A 27,640-nucleotide genomic window follows, 5' to 3' on the forward strand; every position below is an offset into this window, starting at 1 on the left:
TGAATGAGGTAAGGATCATTATCACCTTATTTTTAAGATAAGATCACTGAGGTTTATAGGAGATAAGTAACACAGCTGGTTAGTGCTAGCTCCAGGACTAGATCCCAGGAAGTCTGGCCTCAGTCCTACCCTATTCTGCACACAACGGGCACTGGCTTTTTATACGAGAGTCTGGGATAAATGCACATGTCTTAGAGCATAGGGCTAAACTCCTAAGGAGTCTATAGCTCCTTTTTTCACAGTTGTCAATACTCAAACATGAGCCCCAAAAGTATAATTACTCAATGATGTTTGTTGTTTATCTATGAGACATTCCAACCTTTCAGAATAACCAGCCTACTAAGAGCTCTAAGAGAAACACGACACAGTCGAAGTGTCCAAACATCACTGCCTTGAATTAGGTACAAAGATCTTCATGCTTCCCAGTTCTTCAAATCTTTCCAAGTTGAAAATGTGCTGTAGTCCATTTGGTTTCAAGTAGAGCGTCCTAATGAAAGATCTTTTCTAGTGAATGGCATCAGACTTAATCTGACAGCCATTCGGAATTTACAGATTATGTGGAAGGAAAGAAATCTCTGGAGAAAGTGACCAGGTCAAACTGGAGTTAAAAATAGCCAAGAAGAAAGCCAGATGTGGTGGCGCCTACCTATAGTCCCAGCTACTCAAGAGGCTGAGGAGTAGCCCAGCCTCCTTGAGCCCAGGAGTTCAAGGGTATAGTGCATTATGATAAACCTATGAATAGCCACTGCACTCCAGCCTGGACAACAGAGAGAGACCCCAGTCTCTTAAAAAAAGAAAAGAAAAGAAAGAAATAGCCAAGGAAAGGATGCTGAGTGAGTCATTTTCCCACCTCCAGGGGACAGCACACCAGTAATGGAGTGGGAGATATGTTGGAGGAAGTAATAAAGCACTAAAACTGCGAGTTATTTAATTCTTTATCATGAAAACAGATTCAAGTTCAGATATTCAGTTGTCTTTCTTGAATGGCAAAGGAAGGCACAGAATTAGAGCTGGCTTCAAGCCAAGAACCATTGCACCTGACCCTGGGGTAAGCCCCAGGGAGTCCCCCTGCACTCACCAGAGGTCACTCATCAACTCAGCTTCATGGACAGCTTGACCAGAAAAAAGAGGTTAGGAGCTTCTGCACCAAACTAGTTAGGCATGAGTGTGATCTGGGGGTCACGTGCATCAAAATCACCTGGGAGGTTTGTGGAAATGCAGATTTCTGGGCCTCTTCTCACCTCTCCCAAACCAAACCCCCAGGTCAGGGAGTTAAGGAACAACAGGTATCTTTCCCAAGTGCCCCAAGACATTAATTAGTACAATAATGCCAAGGCAGACAAGGTGGGTAAAGTATCTACAAGTACTTCTGAGATTGAAAAGGAAGCTGTCTGAAAGGCAGAAATTTTCAAAGGACATGTACAAAGATCTACAGAAGGGAAGCAACCAGGAGTAAGCCCAAGGGGGTCACAAAGCAATAAGAAAAATGTCAAGAAGACCAAAGGCCAGAATGAGCTCCACTTCCTGTAAATATACTAAGGACAGCACAAAGGTGTGCTTCAAACAAACACACAAACAAACGGAGCAGGACAAGAAAGTCAACCAGGCAGGGAAGTGCCCAGTATCTAGGGCACAGTGATAACAGATAAGAGAGAAGACAGGGCAGAATGACATAGCTCAAATTCTCAGCCTTCATCTCTATTAAAGAAAATGATCTTCAGATTGAAAAAGATAGTGGTAGCATAATTTAGGAGGAACTGAAGCCCAAGAGAGGTAAAAAGATAGAAAGAGAGTACCTAGCCATTTCAAATGAGTTCATGTCCCCAAATGAGGTCAAATCAGTCAGGATCTAGTACTAAAAGAACTGACAGACATGATGACAGAAATATACTCAATAGACCTTGAGAAATCATGGACTTACTGAAGATTAAAGATTGACAAGTATTCTCGTTTCAAGAAGAGAAAAAAAACAGAATCTAAGAAGCACAGACTAGCCAGCCAGTTATATATTCTGGATGCAATTCTAAATGAATAATTAAAACAATCCCGTTATGAGCAAAACAAATCAGGCAACCTCTGGCACAATATAATGGAATAAAGACAGTTAATGACACCTCTGTGAAACCCACTGAAATGAGCAAAGTGATTGAGAAATTGGGGAGGAAAGTTTATTGACAATGCATCTTATGATCACTTCAAGACACCTACTTTGTACCCAGCAGGGTTATAAGCATTTTACAAATATTAATTCATTTCATCTCATAGCAGTGCTATTACTAACCTCCTTCACAAATGAGGAAAACTGAGGAATCAAGAGGTTAAGTAGCTTGCCCAACCTCACATGGCTAGCAACTGGAAAAATTTTAATTAAAACCCAGGCAGTTTTCTCCATAACTATGCTCTTAACACTATATTGCTTCTTAAAACCATGAGAATACCTGCCAAATACTGTAAAATGTGGATAAAATTAATGGCAGACACTAAAACCAATACAACCTTCTCCAGTTCTTAAGGAGTGTTTTTCCAAGGTCCTTTACTCAGGAGAATGGAGAGTTCAAGCATGTGTTGGGCTGGGGAGAAGAAGGCAGCTATTGGCCAACTATTAATCTGAGCTATGGTAATGTTAATTTTTTTATGATAACCTAGGAAGATTTACCATAGGCCAACTGATGCCTGCCTGGGTGTTCTGCTCAGTTCATTCATAATATGAAGCCATCTCAGAAGCAGCAAGAGGCACAGTTACAGCTGAAAATAGAGTCAATGGTATGGAATATCAACTTGAGAAAATAGCAAAATGCAAAGGAAAAGGTAAAAAAAAATAATGAAAAGGAAGATGATATATACACAAAGCAAACAAAAATATGGACAATTGATGTCCCTTGAGAAGAAAAAATAAATAGGAAACCAAACTAAACCTACAAATAAAAGATCACACAGCTCCTAAAAAACAAATTGAAATATTATGACCAACACCAAGATTTCCTGGTAAAATCACTGAAATCCAAAGAAAAAAGAATGAATCCTGACTGATTCTCTGAGAAAACTCAAGTCATGTACAAAGGGCAAAATTAAAGCTGGCTTCCAAGTCAATATTCAACGCCAAGTAACACTCCCTATACAGTTTGGATGGAGGCGGGGAGCAGGGCATACTCAAGAATTTTATACCCAGCCAGGTTGGCAGACATTATAAAGACAATAAAAAGTCATTATTTAACATGCATGGATTTGGATACTAAAACAACCATAGGCTTTCTTGATTAAAAACCTCTAGATGGTGAAATCCCAACAAGCAAGCAATAAATCATGACAATGGACTTGGGAATGGCAGGGCTCTTTTATGAAAGGACTACTGGGGAGTGCTGGATCCTTTATACAAAGCACCAAGGCTGAAAAATTGGTTTAAGTCTCAGAGTTGTTCCTCTTCATGGGAATCTTTCGTAAAAGGCACAAGATTTATATGATCTGAAGAGAAACCAGGATAAACACTGAACAGAATGTCAATGTTATAACAGTGACATAAAATAACAATATAACTAATGAAAAAACTAATATTTGACATTTGTATAGCACTTCCTGGTTTACCAAAGCCTTTTCCATACAATACCTCATTTCAACCAATTTTAGAGGTGGAACACCTTAAGGCTCAGAGAAGCAAGCTGCAAAGGCACTCTCACAGACTTTTCAACCCAATCTTGACAGTCTTTACACATGTTGCACACATTTTGCTTATAACCCCTATTTTATTTTTGTGTTTTTTTAACTTTTAAGTTCAGGGTCACATTTATTTAAGTTCAGGGGCATGTAGGTAAACTTGTGTCGTGGAGGTGTGTTGTGCAAACTATTTCATCACCCAGGTATTAAGCCTAGTACCCATTAGTTATTTTTCCTAGTCTTCTTCCTCCTTCAACCCTCCAATTCTTCAATAGGCCCTAGTGTGCATTGTTCCCCTCTATATGTCCATGTGTTCTCACCATTTAGCTCCCACTTATAAGTGAGAACATGCAGTGTTTGGTTTTCTGTTTCTGTGTTAGTTTGCTAAGGATAATGGCCTCCCGCTCCATCCAGGTCCCTATCGCGTTTTTTTTATGGCTGCATAGTATTCCATGGTATATATGTACCACATTTTCTTTATCCAGTCTATCATTGATTGGCATTTAGATTGATTCCATATCTTTGCTGTTGTGACTAGTGCTGCAGTGAACATACACATGCATGTGTCTTTATAACAGAAAGATTTATATTCCTTTGGGTATATACCCCATAATAGAATTGTTGGGTCAAATGATATTTCTGTCTTTAGGTCTTTGAGGAATCACCACAGTGTCTTCCACAATGGCTGAACTAATTTACACTCCCACCGACAGCATATAAGCGTTTTTTTCTCCACAACCTCGCCAGTATCTGTTATTCTTTTACTTTTTAATAATATCCATTCTGACTGGTGTTAGATGGTATCTCACTGTGGTTTTGATTTACACCTCTCTCATGATTAGTGATGTGGAGCTTTTTTCATATGATTGTTGTCTGCATGTATGTCTTCTTTTGAAAAGTGTCTGTTCATGTCCTTTGCCCACTTTTTAATGGGGTTGTTTGGTTTTTTTCTTGTAAATTTGTTTAAGTTCCCTATAGATGCTGGATATTAGACCTTCGTTGGATGCAGTTTGTAAAAATTTTCTCCCATTCTGTAGGTTGTCTGTTTACTGTGTTGATAGTTTTTTCTGCTGTGCAAAAGCTCTTAAGTTTAATTAGATCCAATTTGTCAATTTTTGCTTTTGTTGCAATTGCTTTGGCATCTTCATCATGAAATCTTGGCCCGTGTCTATGTCCTGAATGGTATTGCCTCAGTTATCTTCCAGGGTTTTTATAGTTTTGATAACCCCTATTTTGTACACCAACATAAAGACATCTAAGGACCTAAGTGTTCTCCTAACAATTCCCAGGCATCCCTATCACTGCAATTCTTCCATGTCATCCCTATTAACTCTCCTTTGCTTCCTGACTTCCCTTTCTCAACCAACTTGAGGAACTGCTCTCTGATATCAGAACAAGGGCTCCTTCTATAAAAATGATGAACAGGGAGCTTCCTCAAAAGAAAAACTGATAGACTCCAGTCACCATTGCAGGAGAACATCAAATAAGGAACATGTGAAGAAACTGGAAGGGTGAGACCTAAAGAAGGGAAGGCTGAAAGGACACATGAGCACTGACTTCAGATATGTCAAAGACTGCCATGGGAAATGGCAAATTGTGTGTTGTCTGTCACAGTGGGCAGTAATCTGATCCATGGCCCATCTCTCAAGCTCCGTGGAAAGCCATGTCCCAAACACCAGCCAGTCTCAAACCACTTCATGGTGCTTGTCAATTTAAAGGATACTTTTATTCTTTTTTGGTATCACTATCACTGGGATATGAAAATCACTCCCCATAATTAGAAGATAACCATACACATATGGTTTGCTGTTGGCCAAAGATTTTGGGACAGAAGTCTGCTGAGCTCTGTCTTTATAACAAAGGGAAATGAGAGTTAGAGAAGGTTAAAGATGCACTAGCAGCAAATTGAGACTTTCGCCTTAGCAGGAGAACGTGAGTCAATGGTACCCCACGCCATGTCCTTGTGACTCTGAAAATCATCTCTTGGACCACTGTGTTGCACATCCCACACCTGGACAGGAATGGCCGCTTGAGGTGAAAAATGTTCCCAAGCGATCTATAAAGTTATTCTAGTTTATACCCACAAGAAGGAAGACAGGAGTTCAACAGGAAAACACATGTTATAATATATAAAACTTAAGCTAGTAAGTACAGTATGCTGTACTATACAGCATAATGCCTATAGCTAACAAACACTGCATTGTATACTTAAAATTTGCCTAGGGTAGATTTTATGTTATATGCTTTCACCAAAAAAAAATTAGTCATAGTAATAATAAAGAAGAAACTTTGGGAGTTGAGGGACATGTTTAATGATTGGTTTCACAAGTGGGATTCACAGGTGGTTTTCACAAGTGTGTTGTACTTATCCTGAAACTTATCAAGATGTATGCATTAAGTATGCACAGCTTTTTTTTTTTTTTTTTTTTGAGACAGAGTCTTGCTCTGTCACCGAGGCTGGAGTGCAATAGTGCAACCTCAGCTCACTGCAACCTCCATCTCCCAGGTTCAAGTAATTCTCCAGCCTTGACCTCCCAAGTAGCTTGGATTACAGGCACCCCCCACCACGCCCAGCTAAGTATGTACAGCTTTTTTTATGTCAATAAGACCTCAATAAAGTAGTTTTAAAAAAATAAGTAACATTGACAACAATGGAAAAAGCATCTTTATAAATGCTAATAATATTTATTTTTTAATGTCCTACAAGTTACAAAGCACTTTCATTTACATCATTCCACCTAATCTGTTCAAAGTGGTAACTATTCTTCCTTGAGATAATTCAACAGAAGCATCACTCAGGACAGATGATAGCTAAGGCCCTTTCTAACACCAACAATCTCAGAATGTGGGCTGCTTTACCACCTTGAATTTGAATTGCTAATTTTTAAAAGAAAGGGAATTTTAAATTAAAACTTTAACCCATGGTCAGTAAGAAGGCTGAATTGGATTTACTGAAGTAGAAAGCAATTTGATTTTAACTCAACAAAGATGAAGCACATCCAGGGGAAGTGAACACAGTAATCACTCTGGGTGTGTGTGTTAATATGACAACACATTGTAGGAAAGAAAGCACTGCCCTCAGCTTATCAGGAACAGGAGGGCTCAGGAAAGGTCACTGAAGGTAAGGAAGTATTTAAGCCTGAGTCTGCAATTTAAAAATAAGTAAACTCCAATGAAGTCAGACAGACTGTAAAGCTCAAGTGTGCAAATTAAACTTTTCTTCCTACCTCCCTTGGCAACCTTTGGACTGCCCCAGATTTATCCAAACTGAAAAGAATAAGACCTCTGTGGTCCTCTTGGGTACCTTAAAGTTAACAGAAATAATTTCACCAGTTCCTCCTTCTTTTAAGGGGTAGTAGATCCAAGCTGCTCTGTAAGGACTTCCTTCAGAATACAGGCTCCTGTCTGAAGGGCCAGGCTGTGCAAGGGGATCATAGCAGGGAAGCCAGCTGGTTTACTTGCTTTGAAGGTACCACATCTTAGCTACATTGTTTGAATATTCGCCTGGAAATACATAAACATTTAAACACAAATTCCAGGAAGCCCAGAGGGTTTGAGGCACTGCCATTTTGAATTTAAAGGGAAAGAACAAGGCCCTCTCTGAGAACTACTAATCACCTCAGCAGCTTCCTCCTCTGCAGCCAGTCCTGACCTCTCCTCTCCAGATTCTACATGTTGCCAGTCCTCCTCAGAGCCCATTACGATGGGGTGAAGATGAACGCCTTTTTCCTTCACTAAGAACCTTTCATTTTATCCTTCAAGCTGGCGAGGTCACAGAGGTGTCATGTATTGAAATGGCTGGGAGAGCCCATGCCACCTGAAGCGTATGTAGGGAGGGGTGGGCAGAGAGGCTGGGCAGCTGCCTGGCCTGTGTCTGTTGGCTTCTCTCAGCTTATTTTGCATCATACCATTATTTGTTAAAAGATAACAGTTCTATGTAATGATAAATTTAAAAATGAGATTAGGTATTTGCTAAGGGTTTCTTAGCTGACACTGATTGTCATATTTTATTTATGCGCCAGGGAGAAGTTCCCATGGCCCTTTAATTAGATTAGCTCTAGAATTTGCCATATTTCTCTCAGAATTCCATCTGTCTCTCCTTATTATCCTAGTCTTTAAATCTTTCCCTGGAGAGATTAATTCGTACTGTGCTTTTTTTTTTTTTTTTTCTGAGACAAAAGCTACATGACACAAGATGGCAGACATTCTACGAGATACAAGAACAGCTCATAATGGCTTTTGCTTTAATATGACATGAAAAGCTTGGGGTTGTAGTTATCAATAAACTCAACCTGAGTGAGCAGTGGATGTGATGTGGGTGCCAAAAAAAAATAAGCATTACCTTGGCTTGCATTGAAGAGATCTAACATTCGGATTAAGGGAGGTAAAGACCTACTGTTCCCTGTCCTACTAAGACCACATATGGACTATTCCTTTCCTTTCTAAGCACCACCTTTTAAGAGAAAGGAGCCAGAAAGGCAATTAGCATGGCATGGCCTTAAGTGGAAGTGAGAGCCCTTCCACACCCTCAGAGGGTGACGATGCAGCTGATGAAGTGCCGCTCTGAAAACAATCTGGATGGTGGCAGTGGGAGGGAGAGATGCAAAGGAAAAGAGGAAACTCTGTAGAACTAGTTCAGAAATCATCAGGAGGGTAAGGAAAGCAGAAAACCTATTGTACAGTTGACCCTTGAACAACATGGGAATTAGGCATCAATCACCTGCACAGTTAAAATTCACTGTAACTTTTGAATCTCCAAAATCTTACCTACTAATAGGCTATTGTTGACCAGAAACCTTATTGATAACAGAAAAGGTCAATTAACACATATTCTGTATATGTATTATATTCTTACAATTAAGGTAAGCTAGGGAAAAGAAAATATTAAGAAAATCATAAGGAAGAGAAAATGTATTTACACTACTGTACTTTACTTATTGATATTGTAAGTTTACATTGTCTGCTTACAAGCTGAATCATCTGTCCGAAATGGTGGGCAACCACAGTGCAGATCTCAATTTATAGCACACATCAAGCAATTCAGCTTTTACTTGTAATGTCATGACTTTTCTCTGCTTTTTGGGAGCACTTCCAGCATCAGTAGTGGCACTTCGTATGAGTCCCGCTGTGTTACTCAAAGTTTATAGTATTGCTCCAAACACACAAAAAATGTGAGAACTGAAAGAGATAACTTTCATTGCAATATGCAATTTACTGGAGAGAGAAACTGCTCATGTGCAGATGGTTAGCATCACATGGCATTTTAAGTGGATACTTCCCACACTTGAGCTCACCACAATAGCAATGTAGGTGGCAATGCAGCGATTATTACCACAGTACCTTATGTATACAGTTAATTGTATGCAATTATGATTTAATACTGCATTTTTATGTTGTTTCTATTTCCACTGCAAAGGATGCCATGTACAGTCTGTTTGCATACGTTTTGATAAATTTTTACTTTTTAGAATAGATGTGTGTATCATTTTATGGTAGTAAATGATAAAATAGACTAGTATCTACATATATTTTATGCATTCATGACATAGCTTTTTCTTTTTTTATATATATTTCTAGGATACATGGTTTGTCTGCGAGTTTTTTCAAGTTGCCACAAATCTCCAAAAATATTTCTAATATATTTACTAAAAAAAAAAATTCATGTAGAAGTGGACTCACAGTTCAAACCTGTGTCGTTCGAGGGTCAACTGTATTAGTCTCCTATTGCTGCCATAACAAATTACTATAAATTTAGTGGCTTCAAGCAACACAAATCTATTATTTTACAGTTCTGGAGGTCAAAGTGAATCTCACTGGGCTAAAATCAAGGTGTCAGTGAATTCCTTGGCTTTGGTCCCTTTCTCCATCTTCAAAAGCAGTTGAGCATCTTCAAATCTCTCTCTGACTTTGACTCCTGCCTCCCTCTTTCCTTTATAAGCACCCTATGATTACATTGGGTTCACATGGATAGCAAAGATAGTCTCTCCATCTAAAGATCCTTAACTTAATCTCATCTGCAAAGTCCCTTTTTGTCATGCAAGGTAAAATATTCATAGGTTCCAGGATTGGGATGCAGACATCTTTGGGGGGATATTATTCTGCCTACCACAACTATCATTAGATATGGGGGGATGTGGATAATGAAAGGCTTGAACTTAGATCTCAGGCAAGATTAAGTTCAAGAACTGAAAGGTAAATATTGTAGATGTTTAAAATAACAAGCAGTGGAGTCAGGGAGATCTAGGTTCAAACCTTCACTCTTTCATGTGTGAGTTGGGTAATTTTGGCAAATTACTTAATGTCTCTGGGTCTCAGTTTCCTCATCTGAAAAACAGGGATAAGCATAGCTTCTCCTTAGACTGTTGTGATGGTCAAGCTAGATATAGATAGATGAATGGATGGATGGATGGATAGATAGATAGATAGATAGATAGATAGATAGATAGATAGATATGGCATTAGCACATGAAACTGAAGCTCACAAAATTAAACAGTTTGGCCATATCTGTCCAACTTAATACCTATGATGCTTCTATTAGCTAATCCTTAGGATTAAGATCAGTATTTGGGCCTAATTTAGGGAGACATCTGTTAATTCATTAAAAAAATAAGATTCTGCATCTATATAACAGTAATCATTGCCAGAAACTTAAAGGAGCATTAGCCCCCATGGAAATAAAGCTCTGGTTATGGAGGAGACCAAACAAATAGATTAAATATAGCTACATGTGTCAAATAAATAAGTATCAAATGTGATGTGCTAAATGAGTGGTATAGGTATATGCAACACATGGAGGGTAAAGGATGAAAGTTGTTAATCTTAGCTCATACAAAAGGCTTCCTAGTGGGGATGGAGCTTGAAGGAAAGCATCAGATTTCAGGCAGGAGGGTGGAAAGTGATACAACCAAAGTGAGAATGTTCACTGCAAGTTGTAGGGGCAGTATAACTGAAGTAAGAATTCACATAAAGTACAAGGGACTTAAATGCCAGCAGGAAACAGGAAGTAACTGAAAACTGCAGATGTCCAGGATGTCCACATCAAAGTGATGTGGAAATCATGAGAGAGGCTGGACTAGCCCACATACTGCATTATTCAGGCATTTGATTGCAGACTTGTCTATTACTCCCTTCATTTCTGTCAACATTTGCTTCGTATATTGTGGAGCTCTGATGTTTGGTGCATATATGTTTTGAATTGTTGTATCTTCTAGGTAAACTGACCCTTTTATCAACATATAATGTCCTTTTTTCTTGTAAAAATTTTTGACTTAAATTCTATTTTATGATATTAGTGTAGACACTAAAGCTCTCTTTTTGTTACTATTTACATCTTGTTCTACACTTTCACTTTCAACCTTTAGATCTAAAGTGTTTTTAGATCTAAAGTGGGTCTCTCATAGCATGCAGTTAGATCATGTTTTTCTTTAATTCATTCTGCCAATCTATGCTTTTGACTGGACGTTTTTCTTTTGCTTGTTTGTTTCTTTTGTTTTGTTTTGTTTTGTTTAAGACAGAGTCTCGATTACTAATATGGAAGGACTTACTTTTGCCATTTTGCCTCCTTTATATCTTACAGTTTTTTTGCCCCTCATTTTCTCCATGACCAGTTTTCTTTGTGTTTTGTTGATCTTTTTTTTTATAGAGGCACATTTTGATGCCTTTCTCATTTCCTTTTGTGTACATTCTATAGATATTTTCTTTGTGGCTACCATGGGAATTACATATAATATCCTATAGCTATAACAATCTATTTTGAATTTATACCAACTTAACTTAGGCATACAACAGCAACAGGCTGGAATCTGCCTGAGATAGGTCCGAGTTTCCGGGGAGAGGGGCAGCCACCATCTCTTTGGTCCAGTAGACTTGGCCTTTCCAGCCTGCCAGCTTTGGAGAATACAAATGGTCCAGATGAGGAAGGGCCCCCCACAATGCAGCACAGCTGCTTTGCCACACTGTGGCCAGATTGCTTCATTAAGTGGGACCCCGATTCATTCCTCCTTACTGGGAGGGACCTCCCTGTGGCGGCTTCAGCCACGCCAACAAGGGTTCTATTAACAGAACTCTGATCTCTCCCTCGGATGCAGCTCCCAGGGGGAGAGGTGGCTGCCATCTCTGTGGTTCAGTGGACTCAACCATTCCAGCCTGCTGGCTTTGGAGAATGCAAACAGTCCAGATGAGGAAGGGTCTGCCACAATGCAGCACACCTCCTCAGACAAAAAGCAGCAAGACTCATCTTTAAATGGGTCCCTGATACCATTCCACCTGACTGGGTGAGACCTCCAAACAGGGGTCTCCAGCCACCTCTTACAGATATGCTGTGGCCAGCAACAGGTCAGTATCCCCCTGGCACAGAGCTTCCACAGGAAGGAGCTGGCAGCCATCTTTGCTGTTTTGCAGCCTTCACTGGTGATATCTCCAGGTACAGGAAAAACCAAGGCAACCAAGGTCTGGAGCAGACCCCCAGCAAACTGCAGCAGCCCTAAGGTAGAGTGGCCTGACTATGAAAAGAAAAACAAACAGAAAACAACAACAACAAAAAGATCAACAAAAAGAATCCCACAAAACCCTATTGAAAGGCCAGCAACCTCAAAGATTGAAGGTAGATAAACCCAAAAAGATAAGCAAAGAATCAGTGCTGAAAACTCAAAAAGCCAGAGTGGCTCTTCTCCTCCAAATGACAGTAACACCTCTCCAGCAAGGGAACAGAACTGGGCTGAGGCTGAGATGACTGAACTGACAGAAGTAGACTTCAGAAGGTGGGTAATAACAAACTTCACTGAGTAAAAGGAGCATGTTGTAACCCAATGCAAAGAAGCTAAGAATCATGATAAAACAATACAGGAGCTGATAGCCAGAATAGCCAGTTTAGAGAGGAACATAACCAAGCTCATGGAGCTGAAAACACACAACATGAGAACCTCGCAATGCAATCACAAGTATCAATAGCAGAATAGACCAAGTGGAGGAAAGAATTTCAGAGCTTAAAGACTATCTTTCTGAAATAAGACAGGCAGACAAGAATAGAGAAAAAAGAATGAAAAGGAATGAACAAAACCTCCAAGAAATATGGGATTCTATGAAGAGACCAAACCTCCAACTGACTGGGATACCTAAAAGGGACAGGGAGAATGGAACCAAGTTGGAAATCACACTTCAGGATATCATTCAAGAGAACTCACCCAACCTGGCAAGATAGGCCAACATTCAATTCAGGAAGTGCAGAGAACCCCAGTAGGATCCTCCATGAGAAGATCAACCCCCAGACACATAATCATCAGATTCTCCAAGGTTGAAATGAAAAAAAAAAAAAAGTTAAGGGCAGCCAGAAAGAAAGGCCAGGTCACCTACAATGGGAAGCCGATCAGACTAACTGAGGACCTCTCAATGGAAACCCTACAAGCCAGAAGAGATTGTGGGCCAATATTCTACAGTCTTAAAGAAAAGAATTTCCAACCCAAGATTTCATATCTGACCAAACTAAGGTTCATAAATGAAGGAGAAATAAGATCCTTTTCAGACAAGCAAAGGCTGAGAGAATTCATCACCACCAGGAAGCACTAAATATGGAAAGGAAAAACTGTTACCAGCCACTACAAAAACACACTGAACTACACAGACCAGTGACACTATGAAGCAACTACATAAACAAGTCTGCAAAATAACCAGCTAGCATCATGATGACAGGATCAAATTCACATATAACAATACTAACCTTAAATATAAATGGGCTAGGCCAGGCGCAGTGGCTCACACCTGTAATCCCAGCACTTTGGAAGGCTGAGGCAGGCAAATCACCTGAGGTCAAGAGTTTGAGACCAGCCTGGCCAACATGGTGAAACCCCATCTCTACTAAAAGATGGCAGGTGCCTGTAATCCCAGCTACTCGGGAGGCTGAGGCAGGAGAATCGCTTCACCCAGGAGGCAGAGGTTGCCGTGAGCTGGGACTGCACCATTGCACTCCAGCCTGGGTGACACAGAATGAAATTCCATCTCAAAAAATATAAAATATATATATATTTTTTGGGGGGGTGCTAAATGCCCCAATTAAAAGACACAGAATGGCAAGCTGGACAGAGCCAAGACCCACTGGTGCGCTGTCTTCAAGAGACCCATCTCACGTGCAAGACATACACAGGCTCAAAATAAAAGGATGAAGGAAAATTTACCAAGCAAATGGAAAACAGAAAAAAGTAGGGATTGCAATCCTTATTTCTGACAAAACAGACTTGAAGCCAACAAAGATCAAAAAATACAAAGAAGGGCATTAATAATGGTAAAGAGTTCAATTCAACAAGAAGAGCTAACTATCCTAAATATATATGCATCTAATATAGGAGCGCCCAGATTCATAAAGCAAGTTCTTCGAGAATGACAGACTTAGACTACTTAGACTCCCACACAATAATAGTGGGAGACTTTAACAACCCACTGACAATATTAGACAAATCAAGACAGAAAATTAATAAAGATAGTAAGGACCTGAACTCAGCCCTGGATCAAGTGGATCTGATAGATATCTACAGAATTCTCCACCACAAAACAGCAGAATATACATTCTCCTCATTGACATATGGCACTTACTCTAAAACTGATCACATAATTGGAAATAAAACACTCCTCAGCAAATGCAAAAGAGCTGAAATCATAACAGTCTCTCAGACCACAGCACCATCAAATTAGAACTCAAGATTAAGAAATTCACTCAAAACCACACAACTACATGGAAACTGAACAACCTGCTCCTGAATGACTCTTGGGTAAATAATGAAATTAAGGCAGAAATCAATAAGTACTTTGAAACTAATGAGAACAAAGAGACAATGTCCTAGAATCTCTGGGACACAGGTAAAGTGGTGTTAAGAGGGAAATTTAGAGCATTAAATGCCCACATCAAAACCTAGAAAGATCTCAAGTTAACAACCTAACATCTCAACTAAATAACTAGAGAACCAAGAGCAAACAAACTCTAAAGCTAGAAGACAAGAAATAACCAGGATGAGGGCATAAGTGAAGAAGACAGAGACACGAAAAACCCTTCAAAAAAATCAACAAATCCAGAAACTGGTTTTTTGAAAAAAATAATAAAATAGATCACTTGCTAGACTAACAAAGAGGAAAAGAGAGAAGAATCAAATAGATACAATAGAAAATGTTAAGGGAGATATCACCACTAACCCCACAGAAATACAAACAACCATCAGAAAATACTGTAAACACCTCTATGCACATAGACTAAAAAATCTAGAAGAAATGGGTAAATTCCTAGACACATACACCCTCCCAAGACTGAACCAGGAAGAAATTGAATCTCTGAATAGACCAATAATGAGTTCTGAAATTGAGACAGTAATAAATAGCTTACCAACCAAAAAAAGCCCAGGAACAGACAGATTCACAGCTGAATTCTACCAGAGGTACAAAGAAAAAGGGGTATCATTTTTACTGAAATTATTCCAAAAAATTGAAAAGGAGGGACTCACCCTCAATTTATTCTATGAGGCCAGCATCATCCTGATACCAAAACCTGGCAGAGATACAACAAAAAAAAAAGAAAACCTCAGGCCGATATCCTTAATGAACATCAATGCAAAAACCTTCAATAAAATACTGACAAACTGAATGCAGCAGCACATCAAAAAGCTTATCCACTAGAATCAAGTTGGTTTCATCTCCAGGATACAAAGTTGGTTCAACATATGCAAATCAATAAATGTGATTCATCACATAAACAGAACTAAAGACAAAAACCACATGATTATCTCAATATATGCAGAAAAGGCCTTCGATAAAATCTGGCATCCCTTCATGTTAAAAATTCTCAATAAACTAGGTATTGAAGGAACATACCTCAAAATAATAAGAGCCATATATGACAAAACCACAGCCAATATCATACTGACTGGGCAAAAGCTGGAAGCATTCCCCTTGAAAAACAGCCCAAGACAAGATGTCCTCTCTTGCCACTCCTATTCAACATAGTATTGGAAATTCTGGCCAGGGCAATCAGATAAGAGAACAAAATAAAGAGTGTTCAAATAGGAAGAGAGGAAGTCAAATTATCTTTGTTTGCAGATGACATGATCCTATATCTAGAAAACCCCATCATCTCAGCCCAAAAGCTTTTTAAGCTGATAAGCAACTTCAGCAGTCTCAGGATACAAAATCAATGTGCAAAAATTGCTAGCATTCCTACACACCAACAACAGGCAATCAAAGAGCCAAATCATAAATGAACTCCCATTCACAATTACTACAAAAAGAATAAAATAACTAGGAATACAGCTAACAAGGGAAGTGAAGGACCTCTTCAAGGAGAACTACAAACCATTGCTCAAAGAAATCGTACAGGACACAAACAAATGGAGAAACATTCCATGCTCATGAACAGGAAGAATCAATATCATGAAAGTAGCCATACTGCCCAAAGCAATTTATAGATTCAATGCTATTCCCATTAAACTACCATTGACATTCTTCACAGAATTAGAAAAAACTATTTTAAAATTCATGTGGAACCAACAAATCCCAAATGGCCAAGACAATCATAATCAAAAAGAACAAAGCTGGAGGCATCATGCTACCCAACTTCAAACTATACTGCAAGGCTACAGTAACCAAAACAGCAGGGTATTGGTACAGGAACAGACACATAGACCAATAGAACAGAATACAGAACTCAGAAATAAGACCCAACACCTACAACCATCTGATCTTTAACAAACTAGACAAAAACAAGCAATGGGGAAAGGACTCCATATTTAATAAATGGTGCTGAGAGAGCTGGCTAGCCATATGCAGAAAATTGAAACTGGACCCATCCCTTACACCATAAGCAAAAATCAATTCAAGATGGATTAAAGACTTAAGTGTAAAACCCAAAACTATAAAAATGCTGCAAGACAACCAAGGCAATACCATTCAGGACTAGGCATGGACAAAGATTTCATGATGAAAACACCAAAGCAACTGCAACAAAAGCAAAAACTTACAAATGGGATCTAATTAAACTAAAGAGCTTCTGCACAGCAAAAGAAACTATCATCAGACACTTTTCAAAAGAAGACATACATCCGGCCAACAAACATATGACAAAAAGCTCAACATAACTGATCATTAGAGAAATGCAAATAAAAACCACAATAAGATACGATCTAACACCAGTCAGAATGGCTGTTACTAAGATGTCAAAAAACAACAGAATCTGGTGAGGTTGTGGAGAAAAAGGAATGCTTTTACATTGTTGGTGGGAGTGTAAATTAGTTCAACCATTGTGGAAGACAGTGTGGTGATTCCTCAAAGACCTAGAGGTGTACCATTTGACTCAGCAATCCCATTACGGGGTATACACCCCAAAAAATATAAATCATTGTGTTATGAAGATACATGCATGTGTATGTTCATTGCAGCATTTTTCACAATACCAAAGACATAAAATCAATCTAAATGCCCATCAATGATGGACTGGATAAATAAATGTGGTGCATATACACTATGGAATACTATGCAGCCATAAAAAGGAACAAGATCATGTCCTTTGCAGGGATATGGATGGAGTTGGAAGCCATTATCCTCCAGAAACTAACACAGGAACAGAAAACCAAAGAACGCATGCTCTCATCTATAAGTGGGAACTAAATGATGAAAATACATGGACACATACAGGGGAACAGCACACACTGGGAACTATCAGTGGGCAGTGGGTGGGAGGGAGAGCATCAGGAAGAATAGCTAATTGATGCTGGGCTTAATACCTAGGTGATAGGATGATCTGTGCAGCAAACCACCATGGCACACGTTTACTTGTGTAACAAACCTGCACATCCTCCATATGTACCCATGAACTTAAAATAAAAGTTGAAGGAAAGAAAAAGAAAGAATGAACAATCCTAAAATTCATATAGAACCAAAAAAAGAGCACAAACAGCCAAAGTAATCCTGAGCAAAAAGAACAAATCTGGATGCATCACAATAACTGACTCCAAATTATACTGCAAGGCTATTGTAATCAAAATAGCATGGTATTGGTATAAAAGTAGATACATAGACAAATAGAATAGAATAGAGAACCCAGAAATAAAGCCAAATAGTTACAACCAACTGATCGTCAACAAAGCATATACAAACATAAATTGAGGAAAGGACATGCTATTCAATAAATGGTGCTGGGAAAACTAGATAGCAACATGTAGAAGAATGAAACTGGATCTCTATCTCTCACTATATACAAAAATCAACTCAAGATGGATTACAGACTTAAATCTAAGACTTGAAACCATAAAAATTCTAGAACAAAACCTAGGAAAAATTATTTTGGATAGTAGCCTAGGCAAAGAATTTATAACTAAGACCCCAAGAACAACCAACACAAAGATAAATAAATAAGACTTAAACTAAAATGCTCCACACAGCAAAAGAAATAATCATTAGAGTAAACACACAACTCACAGAATGGGAGAAAATATTTGCAAACTATGCATCCGACAACAGACTAATACCCAGAATCTACAAAGAACTCAAACAAATCAGCAAGGGGAAAAAATCCCTTTAAAAAGTGGGCAAATGACATGAATATACATTTCTCAAAATAACATATACAAATGGCCAAGAAACATATGAAAAACTGCTCACCATCACTAATCATCAGGGAATGCAAATTAAAACCACAATGAGAAACCACCTTATCCCAAACAGAATGGCCCTTTATTAAAAAGTCAAAAAACAAGAGATGTTGGCATGGATATGGTGAAAAGGAAAAGCTTATATACTTCTGGTGGTAACATAAATCAGTATAATCTCTATGGAAAACAGTATGGAGATTTCTCAAAGAACTAAAAGTAGATCTACCATTCAATCCAGCAATCCCACTACTGGATTATGTACCCAAAGGAAAAGAAGTCATTACATCAAAAAGACACCTGCATGCATATGATTATCACAGCACAATTCACAATTGCAAAGCTATGGAACCAACCTAAGTGCCCATCAATCAATGAGTGGATGAAGAAAATGTGGTATATATACACCATGGAATACTAGTTAGCCATAAAAAAGAATGAAATAATGTATTTTACAGCAACTCAGATGGAACTGAATGCCATTATTCTAAGTGAACTAACTCAGGAATGGAAAACCAAATACTGTACTTTCTCATTTGTAAATGGGAGCTAAGCTATGGATACACAAAGGCACACAAAGTGATATAATGGACTTTGGAGACTCAGAATAGGGGAGTGTGGGAGGGGGTGACTTTAAAAGTTACATATTGGGTACAATGTACACAACTTGGGTACACTAAAATTTCAGACTTCAGGACTATACAATTCATCCATGTAAGCAAAAACCACTCGTACTCCTAAAGCTATTAAAATACTTTTTTAAAAAAAAGAATTTGTTGGTTTGCAAGCATAAAATGAAAGGGAATAGAGTCCAGATGTTTGTCCAGAAACTTCTGAGTGTAGAGCCTTGGAAGAAATGACTGCTTCTAAAGTCTGAGGAGTAAGAAACAAGATTGAAAAGGCTTTTGAGTGACACAGGTAAAAGATTCAGCCTTGTAGCAAAGAGCTAATTAAGAATTTTGCCTTCCCCTCTGACCCTGAAGGCCTCAAGGAAGTCACCATCTCATTGACAGAAAAGGGTATTAGGGTAAGAAAGTAATATAATAATTCAAGCTTGGTAATAATATCTAGGAAAAAAACTTAGGGATTTGCTATTGGCATAAAAAACTTAAGGGAAGAAAACAGAACAGAAACAAGTAATCCAAGCACAGAAAGAAAAATACTGCATGATCTCAGTTACAGGTGTAATCTAAAAAAAGTCGGAAGTAGAGAATAGAATGGTGGTTAGCAGGGGCTGGGGCAAGGGTAGAAGTGGATGGGAAGATGTTGGTCAAAGTATACAAAGCTTCAGTTAGACAGAAGGAAGAAGTTCTTGAGATTTATTCCACGGCATGGTGACTACAGTTAATAATAATGCAATATATTTCAAAATTGCTAAGAATTTCGTACCACACACACACAAAAATTTCATACCACACACACACGTGAAATGATGGATATGTTAATTAGCTTGGTTTAATCATTTCATAGTGAATAAATATATGAAAGCTTCACATTGTACCCCATAAATATGTAAATTATTTGTCAAAAATAAAAGTAATTAATTAAAAAAAAAAACAGAATCCTATCAAATTTTTGACATAAATGTATGGCCAAAGAAACCATGAGCCTGGACTAAAAATAAAACTTTTTAAAGACGTTTGTCTATTTGAGCCTTGAAACAACAGCAGGGCACTAGAGGGCTGCAAAGCTGTGTACCCTCCTAAGATGGCAGACTCCCCTGCAATCACTTCAAACGTAGCCATTGAGAATAAAGTGCAAGAAGGAACTTGCCAGGACAGAGCTCGGACCATGGAGACCAACTGAGAAGAGATTGCCTTTTCTGGCAAAATCAAGGTCTAATCAAGAAAGTTCTCCCACCCTCTGGTTGAGAACCTCCACCTTGCCCACCCACCTGGATTCCATTGTTGCTTTGGGCCTGTGATGACTGTGCTGCCCGCTCTTTACCCTGTTCTAAATGGGAGCTTCTAATGTTACAATGCTTCCCTGCTTCATTGAAAATTGGGAGGCGCTAGGGAGGAGGCAAATAACTTTATTCTCTTCTAGTTCGTAAGTCATCAAACCACAAGGATCCTCATTTAGATGTGATGGGGAAGACAGCACATCACCCAGAGATCCTGAACAGTGACTAAGCAAGGTGCCAGGGCTGGATGGGACTTAGGGTCCCTCACTCTGGGAGGGGTGTGTTCTGTGTGTGAGGGGAAAAGCAAAACAGGAATTTGGTAAACAGTAGGGGAAGCTCTGTTAGAGACTAGCTAGTATTCACCAAATGTATTTCCTTTCCTCCCACACACACAGATGAGTGGCATTTCCCAGCCTCCCTTGCAGTTTTGTATGGCCATGTGACATTCTGGCCAATGGAATGGGGGCAGAAGCAGTATCTGTCACTTCCAGTTCTGATCCATTAAAACCTCCTGTGACATCTTCTTCACTTTCTCTTCCACTATCAGCCAGCTAGGCAGCAAGGGCCAGGGCAACCTTGCAAACCACACGCTGGAGAGGACCTGAGTCCCTGCATGGCCATGCAAGGCACAGCAGCCCCTCCACGCAAGCCTGGTACCTCAAGGTAACCATCAGCAAATGGAGAGAACCTAAACTTTACATAAGGAGAAATAAACTTCTGAGGTGTTAAGCCACTGAGATTTCAGAATATATGCTTTAGAACTAGCATCACCTTAAATACAAGAACTTAATACTGGCATGTTCTAAAGGTCAACAACTATGAACATTCCAATTTAATGTAACTGGATGAGTAAATTATGGTGTCAGCATGGAATACTGTGTAACCATTAGGCCGGGCACAGTGGCTCACACCTGTAATCCCTCCCTTTGGGAGGCCAAGGCGGGCAGATCACCGGATGTCAGGAGTTCAAGACCAGCCTGGCCAACATGGTGAAACCCCGTCTCTATTAAAAATACAAAAATTAGCCAGGTGTGGTGGCAGGCACCTGTAATCCTAGCTACTCAGGAGGCTGAGACAGAACAATCGCTTGAACCAGGTAGGTGGAGGTTGCAGTGAGCCAAAATCGTGCCACCGCACTCCAGCCTGGGCGACCGAGCGAGCCTCCATCTCAGAAAAAAAAGAAGAAAGAAATAACAGTGTAAAGTCATACTGGTTGACATGAAAACATATCTGTGCTATACTACTAAGTGGGAAAAAATTAGGTTGGAAAACAAGATGCAACATAATCCCATTTTGGTAAAGTTGTATGGCTCTGTGAACCTTCTAGAAGGATGTTCCCTAAATCATTAACAGTGAGGAATATGTGACTTCAGTGATCATTTCATCTTCTCCCATACATTTTTCAGGCTTGTTTGACTTTTTACAATGCCTATGTTTTTAAATATAAAAACAACAAGCTATGTTTGAGCAGTAAATGTGTTATTTTTCCTCCAGTTGACCCTGTAATGTCCATTTCCTTTAAGAAAGTTTTCCCATCAGTATTGAATATTCAATATTGAGTATCCTGAAAGCATTACTTCAAGCAAGTTGGAAAACCTATGGGTAAGAAAATAACATGATAATAACGATAATAACACAATAATAACAATATAACATGATAGTAACAATCTTATCTAGGCTCAGAGCACATGTGCACATTTCACAGTTATTCTCATTCATGTATAAGAAGTGACATGATGGATTCTGTTCCAAGATGGCCAAATAGGAACAGCTCTGGTCTGCAGCTCCCAGCATGATCGATGCAGAAGATGGTGATTTCTGCATTTCCAACTGAGGTACCTGTTTATCTCATTGGGACTGGTTGGAGAGTGGGTGCAGCCCACACAGGGCGAGCCGAAGCAGGGCAGGGCATTATCTCACCCAGGAAGCACAAGGGGTCAGGGGATTTCCCTTTCCTAGCCAAGGGAAGCTGTGACAGACTGTACCTGGAAAATTAGGACACTCTCACCCAAATACTGCGTTTTTCCAATGGTCTTAGCAAACAGCACACAAAGAGATTACATCCTGTGCCTGGCTCAGCAGGTCCCACACCCATGGAGCCTTGCTCACTGCTAGCTCAGCAGTCTGAGATCGACCTGCGAGGCAACAGCCTGGCAGAGGGAGGGGCATCTGCCATTGCTGAGGCTTGAGTAGGTAAACAAAGCGGCTGGAGAAGCTTGAACTGGGCGGAGCCCACTGCAGCTCTCCAAGGCCTGCTGCCTCTGTAGACCCCAGCTCTAGGGGCAGGGCATAGCTGAACAAAAGGCAGCAGAAACTTCTGCAGACTTAAACGTCCCTATCTGACAGCTCTGAAGAGAGCAGTGGTTCTCCCAGCATGGTGTTTGAGCTGTGAGAACAGACAGACTGCCTCCTCAAGTGGGTCCCTGACCCCTGTGTAGCCTAACTGAGAGACACCTCCAAGTAGGGGCCGACTGACACCTCATACAGGCGGGCACCTCTCTGGGACAAAGCCTCCAGAGGAAGGATCAGGCAGCAATATTTACTGTTCTGCAATATTTGCTGTTCTGCAGCCTCCACTGGTGATACCCAGGCAAACAGGGTCTGGAGTGGACCTCCAGCAAACTCCAACAGACCTGCAGCTGAGAGACCTGATTGTTAGAAGGAAAACTAACAAACAGAAAGGAATAGCATCAACATCAACAAAAAGGACATCCACACCAAAACCCCATCTGTAGGTCACCATCATCAAAGACCAAAGGTAGATAAAACCACAAAGATGGGGAGAAACCAGAGCAGAAAAGGTGAAAATCCTAAAAACCAGAGCACCTCTTCTCCTCCAAAGGATCACAGCTCCTCGCCAGCAACAGAACAAAGCTGGACAGAGAATGACTTTGACGAGCTGACACAAGTAGACTTCAGAAGGTCAGTAATAACAAACTTCTCCGAGCTAAAGGAGGACATTTGAACCCAATGCTAGGAAGCTAAAACCCTTGAAAAAAATTAGACAAATGGCTAACTAGAATAAACAGTGTAGAGAAGACCATAAATGAACTGATGAAGCTGAAAACCATGGCACAAGAACTACATGACGCATGCACAAGCTTCAATAGCTGATTTGACCAAGTGGAAGAAAGGGTATCAGCGACTGAAGATCAAATTAATGAAATAAAGCGAGAAGAGAAGTTTAGAGAAAAAAGAGTAAAAAGAAACAAATAAAGCCTCCAAGAAATATGAGACTATGTGAAAAGACCAAATCTACGTTTGACTGGTGTACCTGAAAGTGACGGGGAGAATGGAACCAAGTTGGAAAACACTCTGCAGGATATTATCCAGGAGAACTTCCCCAACCTAGCAAGGCAGGCCAACATTCAAATTCAGGAAATACAGAGAACACCACAAAGATACTCCTCAAGAAGAGCAACTCCAAGACATATAATTGTCAGATTCACCAAGGTTGAAATGAAGGAAAAAATGTTAAGTGCAGCCAGAGAGAAAGGTCGGGTTACCCACAAAGGGAAGTCTGATGACTAACAGCGGATATCTCAGCAGAAACTCTACAAGCCAGAAGAGAGTGGGGGCCAATATTCAATATTCTTAAAGAAAAGAATTTTCAGCCCAGAATTTCATATCCAGCCAAACTAAGCTTCATAAGTGAAGGAGAAATAAAATCCTTTACAGACAAGCAAATGCTCAGAGATTTTGTTACCACTAGGTCTGCCTGACAAGAGCTCCTGAAGGAAGCACTAAACATGGAAAGGAACAATGGGTACCAGCCACTGCAAAAACATGCCAAACTGTAAAGACCATCAATGCTAGGAAGAAACTGCATCAACTAACAGGTAAAATAACCAGCTAACATCATAATGATGGGATCAAATTCACACATAACAATATTAACCTTAAATCTAAATAGGCTAAATGCCCCAATTAAAAGACACAGACTGGCAAATTGGACAAAGAGTCAAGACCCATCAGTGTGCTGTATTCAGGAGACCAATCTCACGTGCAGAGACACACATAGGCTCAAAATAAAGGGATGGAGGAAGATCTACCAAGCAAATGGAAAGCAAAAAAGAAAAAAGCAGGGGTTGCAATCCTGGTCTCTGATAAAACAGACTTTAAACCAGCAAAGATCAAAAGAGACAAAGAAGGCCATTACATAATGGCAAAGGGATCAATTCAACAAGAAGAGCTAACTATCCTAAATATATATGCACCCAACACAGGAGCACCCAGATTCATAAAGCAAGTCCTTAGAGATCTGCAAAGAGACTTAGACTCCCACACAATAATAATGGGAGACTTTTAACACCCCGCTGTCAATATTAGACAGATCAACAAGACAGAAGGTTAAAAGGATATCCAGGACTTGAACTCAGCTCTGCACCAAGCAGACCTAATAGACATCTACAGAACTCTCCACCCCAAATCAACAAAATATACATTCTTCTCAGCACCACATCGCACTTATTCCAAAACTGACCACATAATTGGAAGTAAAGCACTCCTCAGAAAATGTAAAAGAACAAAAATCATAACAAACTGTCTCTCAGACCACAGTGCAATCAAACTAGAACTCAGGATTAAGAATCTCACTCAAAACCGCACAACTACATGGAAACTGAACAACCTGCTCCTGAATGACTACTGGGTAAATAACAAAATGAAGGCAGAAATAAAGGTGTTCTTCGAAACTAATGCAAACAAAGACACAACATACCAGAATCTCTGGGACACATTTAAAGCAGTGTGTAGAGGGAAATTTACAGCACTAAATGTCCATAAGAGAAAGCAGGAAAGATCTAAAATTGACATCCTAACATCACAATTAAAAGAACTAGAGAAGCAAGAGCAAACACATTCAAAAGCTAGTAGAAGGCAAGAAATAACTAAGATCAGAGCAGAACTGAAGGAGATAGAGACACAAAAAACCCTTCAAAAAAATCAATGAATCCAGGAGCTGGTTTTTTGAAAAGATCAACAAAATTGATAGACCGCTAGCAAGACTAATAAAGAAGAAAAGAGAGAAGAATAAAACAGACGCAATAAAAAATGATAAAGGGGATATCACCACTGATCCCACAGAAATACAAACTACTATCAGAGAATGCTATAAATACCTCTACGCAAATAAACTAGAAAAATCGAGGAGAAATGGATAAATTCCTGGACACATACACCCTCCCAAGACTAAACCAGGAAGAAGTTGAATCTCTGAATAGACCAATAACAGGATCCGAAATTGAGGCAATAATTAATAGCCTACCAACCAAAAAAAGTCCAGGACCAGACAGGTTCACAGCCGAATTCTACCAGAAGTACAAAGAGGAGCTGGTACCATTCCTTCTGAAACTATTCCAATCAATAGAAAAAGAGGGAATCCTCCCTAACTCATTTTATGAGGCCAGCATCATCCTGATACCAAAGCCTGGCAGAGACACAACAAAAAAGAGAATTTTAGACCAATATCCCTGATGAACATCGATGCAAAAATCCTCAATAAAATACCGGCAAACCGAATCCAGCAGCACATCAAAAAGCTTATCCACCATGATCAGGTCAGCTTCATCCCTGGGATGCAAGGCTGGTTCAACATATGCAAGTCAATAAACGTAATCCATCACATAAACAGAACCAATGAAAAAAAACACATGATTATCTCAACAGATGCAGAAAAGGCCTTCAACAAAATTCAACAGCACTTCATGCTAAAAACTCAATAAACTAGGTATTGATGGAATGTATCTCAAAATAATAAGAGCTATTTATGACAAACCCATAGCCAATATCACACTGAATGAGCAAAAACTGGAAGCATTACCTTTGAAAACTGGCACAAGACAGGGATGCCCTCTCTCAGCACTCCTATTCAACATAGTGTTGGAAGTTCTGGCCAGGGCAATCAGACAAGAGAAAGAAATAAAGAGTATTCCATTAGGAAAAGAGGAAGTTAAATTGTCCCTGTTGGCAGATGATATGATTGTATATTTAGAAAACCCCATCATCTCAGCCCAAAATCTCCTTAAGCAGATAAGCAACTTCAGTAATGTCTCAGGATACAAAATCAATGTGCAAAAATCACAAGCATTCCTATACACCAATAACAGACAAACAGAGACCCAAATCATGAGCAAACTCCCATTCACAATTGCTACAAAGAGAATAAAACACCGAGGAATCCAACTTACAAGGGATGTAAAGAACCTCTTCAAGGAGAACTACAAACTACTGCTCAACGAAATAAAAGAGGACACAAACAAATGGAAGAACATTCCATGCTCATGGATAGGAAGAATCAATATCGTGAAAATGGCCATACTGCCCAAGGTAATTTATAGATTCAATGCCATCCCCATCAAGCTACCAATGACTTTCTTCACAGAATTGGAAAAAACTACTTTAAAGTTCATATGGAACCAAAAAAGAGCCTGCATTGCCAAAACAATCCTAAGCAAGAAGAACAAAGCTGGAGGCAACACACTACTTCAAACTATACTACAAGGCTACAGCAACCAAAACAGCATGATGCTGGTACCAAAACAGAGAGATAGACCAATGGAACAGAACAGAGCCCTCAGAAATAACACCACACATCTACAACCATCTGATCTTTGACAAAGCTGACAAAAACAAGAAATGGGGAAAGGATTCCCTATTTAATAAATGGTGCTGAGAAAACTGGCTAGCCATATGTAGAAAGCTGAAACTGGATCCCCTCCTTACACCTTATACAAAAATTAATTCAAGATGAATTAAAGACTTAAATGTTAGACCTAAAACCATAAAAACCCTAGAAGAAAACCTAGGCAATACCTTTCAGGACATAGGCATGGGCAAGGACTTAATAACTGAAACACCAAAAGCAATGGCAACACAAGCCAAAATAGACAAATGGGATCTAATTAAACTAAAGAGCTTCTGCACAGCAACAGAAACTACCATCAGAGTGAACAGGCAACCTACAGAATGGGAGAAAATTTTTGCAATCTACCAATCTGACAAAGGGCTAATATCCAAAATCTACAAAGAACTTAAACAAATGTACAAGAAAAAACAAACAAACAAACCCATCAAAAAGTGGGCAAAGGATATGAACAGAAACTTCTCAAAAGAAGACATTTATGCAGCCAACAGACACATGAAAAAATGCTCATCATCACTGGTCATCAGAGAAATGCAAATCAAAACCACAATGAGATACCATATCACATCAGTTAGAATGGTGATCATTAAAAAATCAGGAAACAACAGATGCTGGAGAGGATGTGGAGAAATAGGAATGCTTTTACACTGTTGGTGGGAGTGTAAACTAGTTCAACCATTGTGGAAGACAGTGTGGCGATTCATCAAGGATCTAGAACTAGAAATACCATTTGGCCCAGTGATCCCATTTGACCCAGCGATCTAAATTGCCCCAAAAATTTAGAATTGGGGCAATAGCAAAATTGCTATTTATATACCCAAAGG

General features: G+C 39.5%; 1 protein-coding gene and 1 non-coding gene across 10 annotated transcripts in view; both read right to left on the reverse strand.

Annotated features, from left to right (window-relative positions):
• DISC1 (DISC1 scaffold protein) overlaps positions 1–27,640 on the reverse strand; it is a 414,191-nt gene that overhangs the window by 366,678 nt on the left and 19,873 nt on the right. The gene's annotated exons all lie outside the window — the stretch shown is intronic.
• LOC112438254 (U5 spliceosomal RNA) lies at positions 3,366–3,481 on the reverse strand. Its single transcript, XR_003026707.1, has one exon. It is a non-coding gene; the product is annotated as a U5 spliceosomal RNA (small nuclear RNA).

This window comes from Pan paniscus, chromosome 1, assembly GCF_029289425.2.
Source record: "Pan paniscus chromosome 1, NHGRI_mPanPan1-v2.0_pri, whole genome shotgun sequence".
NCBI classification, from domain to species: domain Eukaryota; kingdom Metazoa; phylum Chordata; class Mammalia; order Primates; family Hominidae; genus Pan; species Pan paniscus.